The sequence below is a fragment of the Jaculus jaculus genome, chromosome 15 (genome assembly GCF_020740685.1).
Source record: "Jaculus jaculus isolate mJacJac1 chromosome 15, mJacJac1.mat.Y.cur, whole genome shotgun sequence".
Lineage (NCBI taxonomy): Eukaryota > Metazoa > Chordata > Mammalia > Rodentia > Dipodidae > Jaculus > Jaculus jaculus.
The window spans coordinates 8,534,872-8,551,108 of record NC_059116.1 but is presented as its reverse complement, the minus strand read 5'-3'; the positions used below and the strand labels follow the sequence as shown (position 1 = coordinate 8,551,108).

General features: G+C 45.1%; 1 protein-coding gene across 1 annotated transcript in view; it reads right to left on the bottom strand.

The window, feature by feature from the left end:
• Serpinb7 (serpin family B member 7) overlaps positions 1-7,282 on the bottom strand; it is a 60,832-nt gene extending 53,550 nt beyond the window's left edge. The window contains exon 1 of the mRNA XM_004654800.2: positions 7,204-7,282. The gene's annotated coding sequence lies outside the window, so the exon portion shown is untranslated. The remainder of the gene's footprint in view (positions 1-7,203) is intronic.
• Between the last annotated feature and the right edge of the window lie 8,955 nt (positions 7,283-16,237).

The following is a 16,237-nucleotide window of genomic DNA, read 5'->3' as shown; positions in this document are numbered from 1 at the left end:
CTTCTGGGTGAGTATGAAGTGCTGGGGAGAGGACGGGCCTCCGCAGCTGTCATGAGACACTAGAGAGCGGGTCTCTTTCACTACAGACTGACCCCGGAGACTACCTCGAGAGCTTGCTCTTCATCTTCATGTACGCCAGAGACCCAGACCATATGAGGAGTTGGTGCCTGGAGGACCTGAAGAGCCGCTGGCCCATCACTGTCCTGGAAGAACCTTCTATAGTCAAACTGCCTCCCCAGGAGCCAGATGCAGAAGACCTGGGACTGGCTGTGAGCAGGCTCATCACTGCTCTGCAGACTGAGAGTGTCTACACCTGAGGACCCGGTGTCTGAGTGCCATGGAGAAGTTGTCAGTGTCTCAAGAAAGGAGCTTGTGGCTTGTTTTTTTTTTTTTTTTAATTTTATTTATTTATTTGAGAGCGACAGACACAGAGAGAAAGACAGATAGAGGGAGAGAGAGAGAATGGGCGCGCCAGGGCTTCCAGCCTCTGCAAGCGAACTCCAGACGCGTGCACCTCCTTGTGCATCTGGCTTACGTGGGACCTGGGGAACCAAGCCTCGAACCGGGGTCCTTAGGCTTCACAGGCAAGTGCTTAACCACTAAGCCATCTCTCCAGCCCCCTTTTTTTTTTTCATTTTTCTGTGAGCTGATCTGTTCTAGATGATAAGAATTTGGTCCTGATGCAGGCTGTAAGGATAGCTTAGCACTTAAGGTGTTTGCCTGCAAAGCCAAAGGACCGAGGTTCGATTCCCCAGGACCCATGTTAGCCAGATGCACAAGGTGGTGCATGCATGTGGAGTGGAGTTCGTTTGCAGTGGCTGGAGGCCCTGGTGTGCCCATTCTCACTCTCTCCTCTCTCTCTCTTTCTCTCTTCCTCTTTCTCTCTGTCAAATAAATAAATAAAAATAAAATATTTTTTAAAAGAATTTGGTCATATCTGACAGAAAGCTGGAAGAAGCCATTCTACATATAGGTCAATGGCAGAAAGAAATACCACCAGTGAAGATACTCAACAGTGGACACTGCATGCCTTGCAATTGGCCAGCCAGGCCAAATGAGCCAACGGGTGCAATAGTGGCACATCTCTCATGGTGGAAACCAGCTGCCCTCCAGTTGGACTGGAGGCCTGCTCCATGGGGGGGGGAACAAATTCCAGATACTGAAAACTTAAAACAGGGGTAGTCATGAGCCCTAGGGGTGTAATATCTGCTGATGTCGGAAAAAATGTATATACTATGCTTATCAAACTGCTGAGTAAGAACTGCTCTTAATATTTATACCCTTATATTAACACTACTCTCACTTCAGGTAGAGAATCTTCCCTTTTCAGATGGCGGTGACCTTGGGATGACTCAGAAGGTATCATAGTGCTGGAAAGAAGTGACTGGAGTACTGAGTAAACATCTCGATCACACCTTCCAAGGCTCAGGGTCTAATGCGGAAGAGGTGGCGGAAAGAATATAAGAGCCAAAGGAAGGGTAGGACTCCTTACAATATGCTCCAGACATAAAATGGCCTAGATATCCATGACCTCATAGTGCCTGACACTACCTACACAAGACCATCATAAGAAGAGGAAAAGATCATGACATCAAAATAAAAGACTGATTGAGATGGGGAGGGGATATTATGGAGAATGGAATTTCAAAAGGGAAGGTGGGGTGGGGTGGGGTGGGGAGGGTATTACCATGGGATATTTTTTATAATCATGGAAAATGTTAATAAAAATTGAGAAAAAAAAAAGAATTCGGACATGATGCAATTCGCCTCCTATGCGACACTTTTCACCTGTCAGGAAGTACACAAATATCTGAGAAAAAGAGATAATTGCTCAGGGTGTTGTTTAGCTGTGGTATTGGTTTTGGGGTTGGGATCAGTCATTATCATAACCTCAAAAAAATGTTCTGGAGTGTTGCATTTGAATATTTTCAAGTGGTACAGCTCAGCATGTGATGTTTCCAACGTGGGCCACTGCTGGCAACAGCATCAATACTGTGTGTATGTGTTCGTGCCTATGTGTGTATGAATAACAGATACACAAACAGAGAAGAAGCAGATACCAGGAGAAGATGGCTATGTGACAGTATATCATGTGTGAATAAATGCTTATTAAAATACAAGGACAGGGGGCTGGAGAGATGGCTCAGCAGTTAAAGGCACTTGCTTGCAAAGCCTGACTGCTCAGGTTAGATTTCCCAGTACCCCCACGTAAAGCAAAATAGTACATGCATCTGGAGTTTGTTTGTAACTGAGAGAGACCTTAGTGTGCTCGCTCACTCTCTCTCTCTCTCTGTCTCTCTCTCTCCCTCTCTCTCTCTCTCTCTCTCTCTCTCTCTCTCTCTCCTGCCCCCTTTAAAACAAACAAAATTACAAAATATCATAAGGACAGCATACCCTTTTGACGAGGCAACTCATAGCTGAGGGAATAGGCTGGGGATGAGCATACAAACAGAGAACTAAACTTGAACTATCCCTTGAGGACTAAACTTACCATGACAGCAAACTAGACGATGAACTTGAAGACAGACTCCTGTGTGATGTGTTTCATGTTAGTACTCAGTGTGTACAGTTTAGTAAAAGCTTAACCAAAGGTTGTCACTGCTGATTGAATGTGTTTCACCAGGAATTCTTGCAAGGTTGTCCCTATTTTAAGGACCACACAGTCATTTGTCACATGTCAAGTTTTCAGTTCTAACATGTAAGAAGACAGAATATAAACAAACAAATAAAACAAGATCGGGTTCCATTAAAACTGTACTTACCAAAACAAGATGTCAAGAGAAGGTTGAATTAGTTTTCCAGCACTAGCCCTAAAGCCTTGAAGGTTTTTCTATTTTTTTCTCAGAAAATAAGGAAGGGGCAGGAAACTAACCCTACTTTCCTGGAAACAACTAGAAAACCTGAATGTAGAGCAGGTATTTGGAAAGGAGTGTCAGGCCTACCTGGCCCAGAAAATTCTTTGAACATAAAAACTCAAATAATGTACTTTTCTCTAAGTTCTCAAGACATACAGCACACAGGAAGGAAGATACGCCCTTAACCTTCACAGTAATTTCTATGGCGGGGGGGGGGTGGAGTGCTGGTCTACAAAGCCATGGAGAAGCAAATGGTCACATGGCTTTGAATGGCCTTTCACAGGAGACCAGGCTGGACTCACTGTTTCCCCCAGAACCCTCTGCTGCATCCTGCAGGTAAGTATGAGAACTAACTGCCTTACAAACCTGTGTTATGTGTCCCGTGGACAGAACCAACAAGTCGCTGTGTGACATGCAGGAAAGTCCATTTCAAACCAGTTTGTCTGAGCATTTCACACACCTCCACAATGTAATGATTGCGTAGGACCCGGTACACAGTAGAACTCACGATTCGACACGAATACAAGCAACAGCATGTGGGAGGAAACAGTTTTGGTGCCCGCTTTGTACCCCCTTAGGCATGTCTTGTTATGTAACAGCTGAGCACAGGAACAAGCACCCTACTTTTAAACTGCAGAAGTTCATTAACGTGAGACCCTCAATAAGTAGCTATCCCTCAGAATTTATGGGGTGTGGGTTTCAGGGCCCTTGAAGATACTCAAGGCCCTGATGCAAAGTAATTTAACATTTGCATGTAGTGTACACTGGTCCTCTCAAAAACTTTTAATAATTCCTTGATCATTCATAGTTCCTAATATAATATATACACTTTGTAAAGAGTTATTATGTTATACTGTTGAGGGAATAATAATACAGGAAAAAATTGGTTCACATTTGTAGTATAGTCAATTTTTTTGTCTGAATAGTTTGATTTGCTGTTGGTCAAATCTTTGGGTATGGAGACTACGGGTACAGACGGATAACTTGGTATGTGGACATTTTATGACAGGTAATAACACATTTGTTAATGACTTGCTATAATGGCCTTACCAAAAGAACAGAGTACTTTCTGTTTATAAAGTAATATAGTTGTTGTCAAGAGTTGAGCAGGGGGCTGGAGAGATGGCTCAGCGATTAAGCGCTTGCCTGTGAAGCCTAAGGAACCCGGTTCGAGGCTCAGTTCCCCAGGTCCCACGTTAGCCAGATGCACAAGGGGGCGCACGTGTCTGGAGTTCGTTTGCAGAGGCTGGAAGCCCTGGCACGCCCATTCTCTCTCTCTCCCTCTATCTGTCTTTCTCTTTGTGTCTGTCGCTTTCAAATAAATTTAAAAAAAAAAAAGAAGTTGAGCAGATATTTTACATGCCCTTCAAATTGTAGCATGATTAAGAATACGCTTGTCGGGGGCTGGAGAGATGGCTTAGAGGTTAAGCGCTTGCCTGTGAAGCCTAAGGACCCCGGTTCGAGGCTCGGTTCTCCAGGTCCCACGTTAGCCAGATGCACAAGGGGGCGCACGCATCTGGAGTTCGTTTGCAGAGGCTGGAAGCCCTGGTGCGCCCATTCTCTCTCTCCCCCTCTATCTGTCTTTCTCTCTGTGTCTGTCTCTCTCAAATAAATAAATAAAAAAAAAAAAGAATACTTTTGTCCAGGCTGGAGAGATGGCTTAGTGGTTAAGGTGCTTGTCTGTGAAGCCTAAAGACCCAAGTTCAATTTTGTAGTACTCACATAAGTCAGATGAATATGATGGTGTATGCACCTGTAGTTTGTTGCAGAGATGCCCATTCTCTCCCTCTCTCTCTCTCTCTCTCTCTATCTATCTATTTTTCTTTCTCTGCCTTTCTCTCTCTCTCAAATAAATTTAAAAATATTTTTAGAAAAGAACACTATTGCCTAATAACTTACCATCTAAAATGATGTTTTTTGCCAGTGAATTTTGCTCAGCTAATCCATAATCTCTATCATCATTGAAAATAAGATAATGGTATAGCAAGGAAACCATCAGGAAGAAATTAGGACATGTCTCACCTTTCTCTTAAATTTTTGTCCTTATTCACACCTCCCGAAACCCACATGTCTCTGTTAATTTCTCATAAGCAACAGACACTTTCATGGGGCTGGGGAGATGTTTTGCTGGTAAAGAGCTTTCTGCTTAAGCGTTCAGACCCTGGGCATGATGGCCTACCTACACTTCCAAGGCTCAAGGGGCAAAGGCAGGGGATTCCCCAGGGCAAAGTGGTTAGCTAGAGTAGCTGAATTTGTAAACTCTGGGTTCAGGTGAGACACCGTGTTCCAATAACTAAAGTGGGGAGTAATCAAAGAAGGCCTCCAATGTTCAATGTCTGGATTACACATGTGTACCAATGCATACATAAACACACCAGACACTCACATAAACATGTCAAAGAAAAGTGTTTGTCACTGTTTCAGAAGAAAGAGGAATGTCCAAAACTCCTATGGTCTGAGATTAAATGTTTCTAAAAGTTAAAAATCTTCCACTGAAGCTACCACTAGGCAGTAAGAAGTGGGTAAGCCATTATCCCCCCTGCCTCACCCTAGTGTTGCGGGGCACAGAAGGAAACTTGAAGACTGGAAGACATCCTCGGAAACATGGTGACAAGAGTGTTTGTGAAGTGCTTGGGGAGTCAGCGCAGTTGAGAAAGGCTTTTGCATAGAAACGATGCTCACCCCCCCCCCCCCCCCCCCCCCCCCGTGGCAGGCGTAAAGAAGCCCCGGGGGCTAGGGCGGTGGAAGGGCCTGCCTGCTCATCACTCCTGCCTCACTCTGCGCTGCTCTGACGGCCAGAATTAGCCCACCTCCTCCTAAAACACAGAGTATCTAGTCCCTCCACCTACTAAGTGTTATGCAGGAGGCTTTTAGCTTTTGATGGGTGTTCTACTTGACTTCTCTGGTGGCAACACAACAAAGATCAGACAGGAAAACATAACATTTAATCTGTGCGAGCCCTAACTCACTGAGTAGGAATGAAACTGTACACTCTCTTGGTGTGGAATTTATTTCTTCCTATATCCACCATCTGTCAGTCTCAAAAGCACTCCAGACAAGTGGGAGAAAAGACACTTGCTGTCAAGAATAATTGCCTGACAATTTGAACAGATTCCTCTGGAGGAATCAATGTGATTTTATTCACAAACATAAACGTGAAGTTCTCCCCTCATTCATGATCATTAATAACTCTGTCACAAGCCATGCATGGTGGCGCACACCTTTACTCCCAGCACTTGGGAGGCAGAGGTAGGAGGATCACTGTGAGTTCAAGGCTACCCTGAGACTACAAATTTCAGGTCAGCCTGGGCTAGAGTGAGACCCTACCTCAAAAAGCCAAAATAAACAAAAAAAAAAAAAAAACTCTGCCATAGACTTTGCATCAAAATCTTTAGACACAATTCTGAATGAATGAGAGATTTTCCTGTTATTGACATCCCTATCTTAGCCACCACAGGCTTTAGGACCTCACATATATCAACAGTATTCCCCCTCTATAAGAAGATTCTCAGGTTGCCAAAAACATTAGCAGAGACTTCAAAGCTATAAGTCATTGTAGAAAAATACACTTGTAGCTCAGAAATCTCCTAACATACAGCAATACTAGCTTTGGGCTTGTGGAGAAATCACAAATCACACCCATTGCAATTTTTAAAAATCCAAGCTTCTAACTCTTTTAACAAAAGTTTTTCAAATAGTGATAATATTTATAATAAGGAAATATTCAACAAGGAGTGTCTAACACATAACAGACCATTTGGGGAGTTCTTATTATTGTTTTATGAGCTTTAGACCTGAAATTGGCATGTAACTTGTCACCTTGGTATTGAATAATTTGCTTTAGAGAAAGAAGTAGAAAAAGGTAGCCCATAGATAATCTTCAACATATCCATGAATATGTTCAGTATTGGCTGAGGCTGCCAAAGATAGAAAGCCCAGGCATTGATCTTTGGACATCCATCATACTAAGTGTATGGGTGGGTTCTCTTGATGAACTTCAGGAGCTATCAGCAATAATGGGCTTTTGTTCTCGTAATGTGAAAAATAAAGTTTCCTATATCCAATATACTTGCATGTAGATATTGCCCTTCACTGTCATTGTAATCTTGAAGCTCACTCCACCACAACCCTGTAGAAAACAGTGATGAGAGTTCAGGACACCTTTAGAACACTGCAGGGGGCCATTGTTCACCAAGGAATGGGGTGTCTGAATGCTAGGTCTTAAGAGATGTGTGTGGCTGTCACTTGGGCAGCAGATGAATGCTCACAACGCGTAGAGCCTTGGACACCCCATCTGAGCTCACATACAAGCCTAAAATAAGCCAGCGTGCGTAAGAATGCCACTCACCTCCTCCCACCGCAGTGCTGGGGCCTCTGCTGCTGGGCTCCAGGTCCTCCTGCCTCCTTCCTCCTAAGTCTCTGTGCTCCTCCCAGTGGACTCTGCCAGGGCTCAGGAAGGTTCCCCAGACTTCCCATTGGCTCAACTCCCAAGGGAGAGGTTGGCAACAAGAACAGCAGCAGTGATAGCAGTGAATGAAGAGTCCCTCCTCCCTCCCAGACCAGAGGGAAAGCTGCTCAAGGAAGAGACACTAGGAAGGGATTCCAAGTGGGCTTTCCTGCACTGGTGGGCAGAAAGCTTCCAGCAGAGAAGGATGTGACATTATGCTTCCTTGCCCTTCCCGTGGGGACTTACACCCAAAAGTTTGCAAAATAGCAAAATCTTCTAAAGGCCCTCCTTCCACATGCCCCTCTGAGCTATGTATGCCCAGGTGTAGGGAGCAGGTTAGTCGGAGACAGGAGCCAGCAGAGCAGCATGGAAGGGGACAAGCGCCAGGTGTACGGTTGACACAAGCTGGTCCTCCACCCAGAACCGAGGCTGGATGACTGGGTTTTATCCATGTCCAGGGCAGTCATTATCTAGAGTTCAAATGGTGTCCCTGAAAGATGAAGTGACTCAAGTCCCAGATATCATGATAAGCTTGCAACATATGCCTGGTTTTTGCCAATAACAAGTGGCAATGGGAAGCTCAGAAGACACACTGTCAGCCCACCTCCACAGAGAAGACTGTGCATTCTGAGCCCTGTGGTAGTACATGGCTCTGGGAAAGGGTGCTTTTTTTTGTTTGTTTGTCTGTTTGGTTTTTCAGGAAGGGCCTCACTCTGGTCCAGGCTGACCTAGAATTAACTCTGTAGTCTCAGGGTGGCCCTGAAGTCATGGCGATCCTCCTACCTCTGCCTCCGAGTGCTGGGATTACATGTGTGCACCACCACACCATGGCCAGCTGAAAGGGTATTTTTAAAATTTTTTTGTTCATTTTTATTTATTTATTTTGAGAGTGACAGACAGAGAGAGAAAGGCAGATAGAGAGAGGGAATGGGCACGCCAGGGCCTCCAGCCACTGCAAACAAACTCCAGATGCGTGCATCCCCTTGTGTGTCTGGCTAACGTGGGTGCTGGGGAATCAGGCCTCAAACCGGGGTCCTTAGGCTTCATAGGCAAGCACTTAACTGCTAAGCCATCTCTCCAGCCCTGAAAGGGTGCTTTTAATGGAGGAATACATGAGCCATGCTAGAATACCAAAAACACTGGAGCCACACAAATCTAGAATCAGATTAAAGTTCCTCACTTTGAACAGAATTTCAACACATTCCATGATAGTAGAGCTTCTTTACTCATTTTAAAAGATGGGGGAATTTTAGAAACTTTACCGTTGAAGGGATTATAATCAACAAGTACTTGGTATGTGATGGTGAACACTTAATGCTCGTAGCTATTATTTTAATAGTAGCTTGAAACCGTCCTGGAAAATCCAGGATGTATATGGATTCAACCTGTAATAAGCCTTCAGTTATTTACTTACTTATTACTCAAGAGCTACCTCCAGTATCACAATTTCCATCATATTCCGTACATTGTTACTCCATACTGACCTCTTTTTCTTCACAATATGCTTGGGTTATAATTTTACTCAAGTGTCCCTCTAATCATATGTAATTTTCCACAGTCATTCCTAAATCTCTTCTATGAGATTTTTCCCTGAGCATAGAAAACAAGTCATACTGCTTAAAAATCTCTATTGTATGGTACACATAACCCAGTTAAATACAGAATTTAATTTGGAAGGAGGAGTAAGTTCTGTTGTTCTTCTGTACAGTAAGTTGGCCACAGTTAACAAAGCATCATATATCCTATCTCCAAACTGTCAAAGGGTAGATGGAGAGATGGCTCAGTATTTAGGCCACAGCTTACAAAACATAATGACTGGAGTTCAATTCCCCAGTATCCATGTAAGGCCAGATGCACAAAATGGCATATATGCCTGGGGTTTGTTTTCAGCAGATGGAGGCTCTAGTATGCTCACTTGCTCTCGCTCTCTCTCCTTTTCTCCCCCCCCCCCGCCCTTGATAATAAATAAATTTTTAAATGTCAAAGGGGAAAATATTTTAATGTTCTCATCTCAAAGAAATGATAGATGTTTAGGGCTATGGATAGGCCAATCACCCTGATTGGATCATTACACAATGTTACACACACCAAAACATCCCATTGTCAATATCCACAACTGCCTAAAAAAAAAAAAAAAACCTGTAAGATTACAATTCTTCAAAAAAAAAAAAAAGAGTTTTTAAAATAGAGTGCTTGGAATATAAAAAGTGGAGATGAAATGAAAATTCAAATTTGGGAATGAAATGAAAACTCAAATACTCTAAACCAGATACTGTTTCCGGGGCTGTCATGAAGGAGACAGCCAGATTCCTTATTGCCTAGACTCCTTTAACAGATTTGGTATACACTGGAAAATAAGGGGTAAAACTTAAAAGATTAAATAGAGGTCAAAATTCTAGATTGAAATTGCACATACAAGAACTAGAATTCAAGAACTCAAGATAAGCTTGACAAATACTGTCCCAACCCCACTGCCCCCTTCCCTCTTGCGATCACATCTGACACCTGGTGGTGCATCTGAGAACTGCCGTCCATTGCTATTACATTGGGCAAAATCTATGGATGTGAACTGACACTGTAATCCCAGTAGTAGGGGGCTGGTCATACAAACTCCCTTGGGCTCACTTGAAAGATAGTCTAGAAAAATCAGCGAGTTCTAGCTTCAATGATAGATCCTGTCTTAAAAAGTAAGGCAGAAGAGTGATTGAGGAAGGCATCCAACATTAACCTCTGGCCTCCATATGCACATGCCCTATGTACATGCGTACACACACGCACGCACACTCAAATATTTGTGATAATCAATGTAATAGTGCTGAGATGTCAACAAAACCCAGTGTGTGGCTTAACTGACCTCACTTCAGGGAAGCACTGTAGCCTGACGGTGAGGCGCTTGAGCTTTGGAATCAAGAGGAATGTAGTTTTTATTTTCCAAAGATGATCAAAACAAAAGTCCATTTTACATGGTCTTGAACCTATCTGAGTCTCGTCCAGGTGAGTATGAGCAGGCTTGGGGTTGACTGGCAACCAAGAGAACGTGCAGGGACTGCATCTGCATGGCTTCGAAGCCAAGGTCATGCATGGCTTTGAAACCTGTATCTTGTCAGCTGAACCTCCTGTTCTCGGGCAGGAAGTCCCATGACCTGATGAAAATGCCCAAAAGATCCCATGTGGGGATCCCAAAAAGGGGAGTCCTTCCTGAGCCCCGTGCGGAACAGCTCTAGTCCTCGTTCTCCCAACTCCCGGACCACCGGCCGCACCTGTGTAAATGACTGCAGGCGGCCCCGCCCAAACCAGGCCCTTCACGGAAAGCCTGCCAGAAATTGTACAGAAATGTTGTTATTTAAGATAACTTGACAGTGATGTCTAAACTTATATCTTCTGCGTGCCCTGAGATAGATTGTTTAATCATCCCAAACTCACATTTTTTTTCCCCTCACCTTGAAAATGCAGTCGATCACGCTACTTACTTCCCTGGGTTACTTTGCAGAACAGGTGATGCTAAAGCAGTGCAAACCAGGCAGAGTAGGACCTCAATAACTAACAACATTGTGATGATTAACACTTACATTATCTGATTCTCCCAGGATAGCCCTGGGGAGATTTCAATGCGGTGTTGACTATTAAGGTTAGAGGCTGTTTTCTTTGCTTTCTTCAACCCTTGGAAGAGTCACACATGCTTAAGCAATGAGTTTTCAATGGACTTCCCGTGATCACCTGAGTGGTGGGCATGCCTCTGGCAATTGCTGTCACTTTCTCGGGTGTCTTTCTATCTTGCTTCCAGCCCAGCTACTTCTGAAACCACCTGCTGGCCCTGGAGCTGAGGGTGCTTCTGTCGTCCCGGGCCGCTGCCATGGCCCGGCCACGTTCTTCTTACCCATAGTCTCTCCTGGGTCCCTTCTGGAGCTGCCACCTAATAAAAGAGATAATGGATCTTCAAGTGGGCCACCACGTCTGACTTGGTATTGATGAACAAAAGTCTGGCACACATTATAGGCCTTCTCAATGGTTGTTTAAACCTTATTTTCCACCTTACTTTCATGCCAAGCCCGTTTTAGATCTACCCCCAGATAATTCCAACTTCATCCTGTAGTAATATATGTGCACAGTGAGGTTAAAGAAGACTCCTTCCACCACAGAGCTGATATAAATGTTTAATTCAGACATGCATCCAGCATTCTGGACAGAGGAGAGTTTAATGATCCATTCAGGAAAAGCCAAAGGTCTCTGCCAGGTGAACCTGAGCTCAAAGCCCATGTCCAAGGACTAAAGAGGTTGCGAAGTGTTTGACAGAATGGGAGTCTCTCTGAAGGACAAAGGAAGGAGGCCTCTTCTCTCCACACATGCCAAAAGAATGGGGTGAATTTCCCATAACATAAGCTATCATCAGACCAAGAGATCCTGGATTTTTTTGGTCTGCTGAGGAAAAATTTAGTCGCAGAAGCACAGACCACAAGGGGTCATTATTATTATGATAGAAAGCAAGAATGTGACCCCAAGATCCATACATAACCCAGGAAGTGGTCAGCAGTAAGAGAACAGGCCACTGGTGGTTTGGGGAGAGTTTGGCTTTTTAAATGTATTTGTACAAGGTGGGTAGCACATTCCCTGGAGTGGTGACCTTATTCCAATCTCAAATCAGGATGGACCAGAACACCCTTTTAGGGTATTCCTTTCCATAATCCTCTGGGAAACATATAAGAAGGAATCAAAACCCTAATTTAAATGGTGTTATAATGAAGTCAGGGTCCTTAAAGGTTGTAATTCATTCATTAGTGTGCATGTATGGCAATTTTTAAAAACATGTTTCTGGAAGGAGAGAGAGAATGAGTGTGCCAGATGCATGTACCAGTTAGAGCATCTGGGACTCAAACCTGAGCCATTAGGTTTGCAAGCAAGTCCTTTAACACCTGAGCCATCTTTCCAGCCTGTGTGTGGCAATGTTTTAAAGTCCCCTGGCACCCCAGATCCTGATACAGTGTGGAGAATCTAATTACAGCTTCAAGGGTGTTTAACCTCAAATGTGGCATTTTCACCATCAGAAGATGCAGTTTCTAAGACAGAGATGTCCTCCCTTGGTTGCCTCATACCCAACTCTCCAGCCAGCCGGCTATTTGGAGGAGAACCTGTATTTGGAGGAGAAGCAAAGCCCTCATGGAGAAACAGTGTTGGCCACGAGGAGAAACTGCAATCTCTGTGGGAACTGGATGTCTGCAAGAGGACAGAAATCTCAGCCCGGGGAAAACAAGGAGTCCAAAAGATCAATCAGAGAAGACTTCCCAGATCAAAGACTAGAGGGCACCGGAGGACATGGACACTGAGACAGAGGGAAAGGAAGCATCCATGTGGTCGACCAACCAAAGCCTAATAGGTTCGTACCATAAAATTTACCATCAACAAACAAGAAATAGTAATGGGACTAGTTGGAGGGAGGTTCCGAGGAAGATGTGTGGGAGTTGAGAAAAGACAGAGGGAGTGGTCTATGATCAAAACACATTTTGTATTGATACAAAAATTGTCAGGCTGGGGAGATGGGTTAGTGGTTCAGACGGTTGCCTGCAAAGCCAAAGGATCCAGGTTTGATTCCCCAGGACCCACATAAGCCAAATGCACAAGGTGTTATATGCATCTGGAGTTCATTTGCAGAGGCTGGAGGCCCTGGCACGCCCATTCTCCCCCCACCCCGCCCCTCTCTCTCCCTGCCTGTTTCTAAATATCTCTCTCTGTGTGTCTCAAATAAATAAATAAAATTGTTTAAAAATTGTCAATAAAGGGGCATGAGAGATTGCTCAGTGGTTAAGGTGCTTACCTCTAAAGCCTAAAGACCTGGGTTCAGTTCCCCAGTAAATACATAAAGCCAGATACACAAAGTGGCACATGCATTTAGAGTTCACTTGCAATGGCTGGAGGCCCTTGTGTGCCCATATTCATGCTCGCTCTCTCTCTCCCTCTCTCTCTCTCTCTCTCTCTCTCCCTCTCCCTCTCTTCTCTCTCTCTCTCTCTCTCTCTGTGTGTGTGTGTGGGTGTGTGTGTGCTCTGTCTCTCTCTGCTTGCAAATAAATTATATATTTAAATTTGACTATTTCTTAGGCTTGGAGATGACAAGTGCCTGTAGGAAAACTACTTGTGTGCTACGACCATATTCCACTCCACGCTGGATCCTGTAAGAAAAGCCTCCTGAAACAGTTCTTTTTAACTTCTGCACACGTCTCTGAAGAATGCTGGGTGGGGAATGACGCTTTGCTTGGAATGGTGGGAAGGGACGTCACTGACAGACAGGGAGCCTCTGGCCGCTGTAGTCTCCACTGGGCAAGTGTCCACCCACAACAAGTCCAGGGGACCGGACAGGAACAGCAGCTCCAGCCAGAAGACATGACCTGTGGCACCAACAGATGGCGCTACCTTCACGGGTACTCAAGATGGAGCCAGCTCACAGAGGAGAAAAGTGGTGAATCCCAGAGAGCGGTCAGGAGCATGAGAGACCTGAGGAGTGAAATTCTGAAGGTTCCACAATTATCTGTGACATCTAATCCAGAAACAAGCTATTAGTTGTGGTCTGTAAAAAAAAAAATAAAAGTCATATGAGGTCATGCAAAGAATATAATTAAGGCAGTGTTTACATAAATAAACCAGTGACTTACATATAGAATCTAGAAGCCCAGTCATATCCCAGTCTAATTAATGTCAGCTCAATGTCCTTAGTACTGCATTAACAAGGCAACTTGAAAAAAAAATATTTTATTTATTTATGAGAGACAACGGGCATGCCAGGGCCTCTGGCCACTGCAAATGACCTCCAGATGCATGGGCCACCTTGTGTATCTGGCTTTACATGGGTCCTGGAGAACTGAACAAGGGTTCTTAGGCTTTGCAGGCAAGCACCTTAGCCACTGAGCCATCTCTCCAGTCCCAACAAGGGAACTTCTTAAGCATGATGGCCAAAGATGCTTGGGCAACAGAGTGGGAAATTCTTGACATGGTCAGTCATGAATGTTGTGGTGACTCTGATTCATAACCACATTGCTAGAAAATTCCATCATTCAATTAAGCTCCAAAAGGCACCTGTCACTGCGACACCCATACTGTCTGAGATGTTATCTGCATATCACCAAACAAAGTCACGAGCTGGTTTATTATCCTTGCCTTAAGACTTTTCATTCTGCCAGATGAGTCCATCCTTCCTGAGCAGGCATATCAGGATTACACATTGAGAAAACCCCTGTGTTTTTCTCAAAGACCCTGGCTAATAGTGCCCTATAATGTATTCCCTCCACACTGAAAGAGGTCCTTGAGCCAGACCCCAGTACCTTACAACCCTCCTTCACCAGCATCCTACCGCCTCGGCTCTCCAGGTTTGTTGAACCATCTCACCAAGTTTCACCTCATGGCCAGGCATCTGCGCTAGTGTTTCTGAAAGCTCTCCACAGGAATTTCCAGCTCTGACTCTTTTGACCCTTTTTGCACACCATCCAGGGACCCACTCTGAGACTCTTCAACTGTGGGAGAAATCACAGTGTCATGGAGCTCTGAAATTGTCCCCTCTATGGGCCTGGTTGTGTCAGTCAGCATTCCATACTTGTGACAAAACAGCTGAGAACAAGACTTTACAGAGATTGGCTCACAGTGTCAGGTTTCAGATCATGGTGGCTCAGCTCCATCGCCGTTAGGTCTGTGGCAAAAACAGAACAGTGAAGAGGACAAGGCAGAGACCGCCACACTTCCTGGGTGGTAAGGAAGACGGAGAGAGGCGGGGAGGGGCTGGGGTCCCAGTATTCCTCCGAGGGCATCTTACCAATGGCGGAATTTCCTCCCACTAGTCCTCACCCTCACCTTCTGTATGTCCCACTAACTCCCAACAGCACCATTAGAGAGAACCAACGCCTTCCATGATACATTAGCCTTTGGGGGACATAAAGAACCCAAAACTTCACTGTGTTCTACACGAGACCTCTGGGCTCCTGCCCAGCCAGGGTCAGGTGCCAGCTAGGAGGACACAGCATTCCCTGGGCAGACTTCATGGTGTCCTCCACAAGATGTTTAAGGTTAAAAAAAAAAAAAAAAAAGCAGGTGCCAAGAAGCACCTTGCCCATCGTACATCCATCATGACTGTTCCACCTCTCTCCGCATCAGCCCCACAAAACCCAGGAACTGCAGCGTGGCTGGGATTGGGTCGCGGCTCTCCCACATTGCCATATGGAAGTATTCTCTAAACTAGCAAATATACATTTGCTCTTCTACGCTGGTACGTTTCTGCTGCCTGTGGGTGGGGTGTGTGACGTGGGTGGCGGATGCATAGGGACGTGCTCGGCCTAACTCCCCACTCTGGTCTGCAGGCAGCAGCCACGGGGGCATCTCAGGTGTCCCTCTCTCTTGCTCTTTCTCCACCCTTACATGGAGTTGCAGCACTGACTCACCGAGTCCATGCTCCAATGACTCTTTGGTCTCTGGGACTATTGGGAAGGGTGGCCACGTCCAGCTCTCTATGTGGTCCTGGGTCCAGCCGTCTCTCTGACCTCCTCAGGCCTTCACACGTGCACAGCAAGCGCTCTTGACCGCTGAGCCATTGCTCCAACCTGATGTTTTTGAAGAGGAAAACAATACGTTATTCAATTTTTAAAATAACTTGATTTATTACTCATTGATTGGCCTTACGTGTGCATGCACATGTGTGAGAGTGTTGGGCGTGTGTGTGTGGGCGCTGGCACACTTATGCCGTGGCAGCTACGTAGGGGTCATAAGACAAGTGTTGAGTGGGTCCTCACCTCAGCTTGGTGCGCGGTTTCACTCTGCATCTCTCTCCACCGTCGTCGTTTGCATTCGACACAAACTTCTGGGGAATTCTCCTGTCTCCCGTCTGGCTGCCAGCATGCGGGGATTCCAGAAGCTACCACAGCACCCAGCTCTTTATGTGGGCTCCGGGGATTCAAACTCAGGT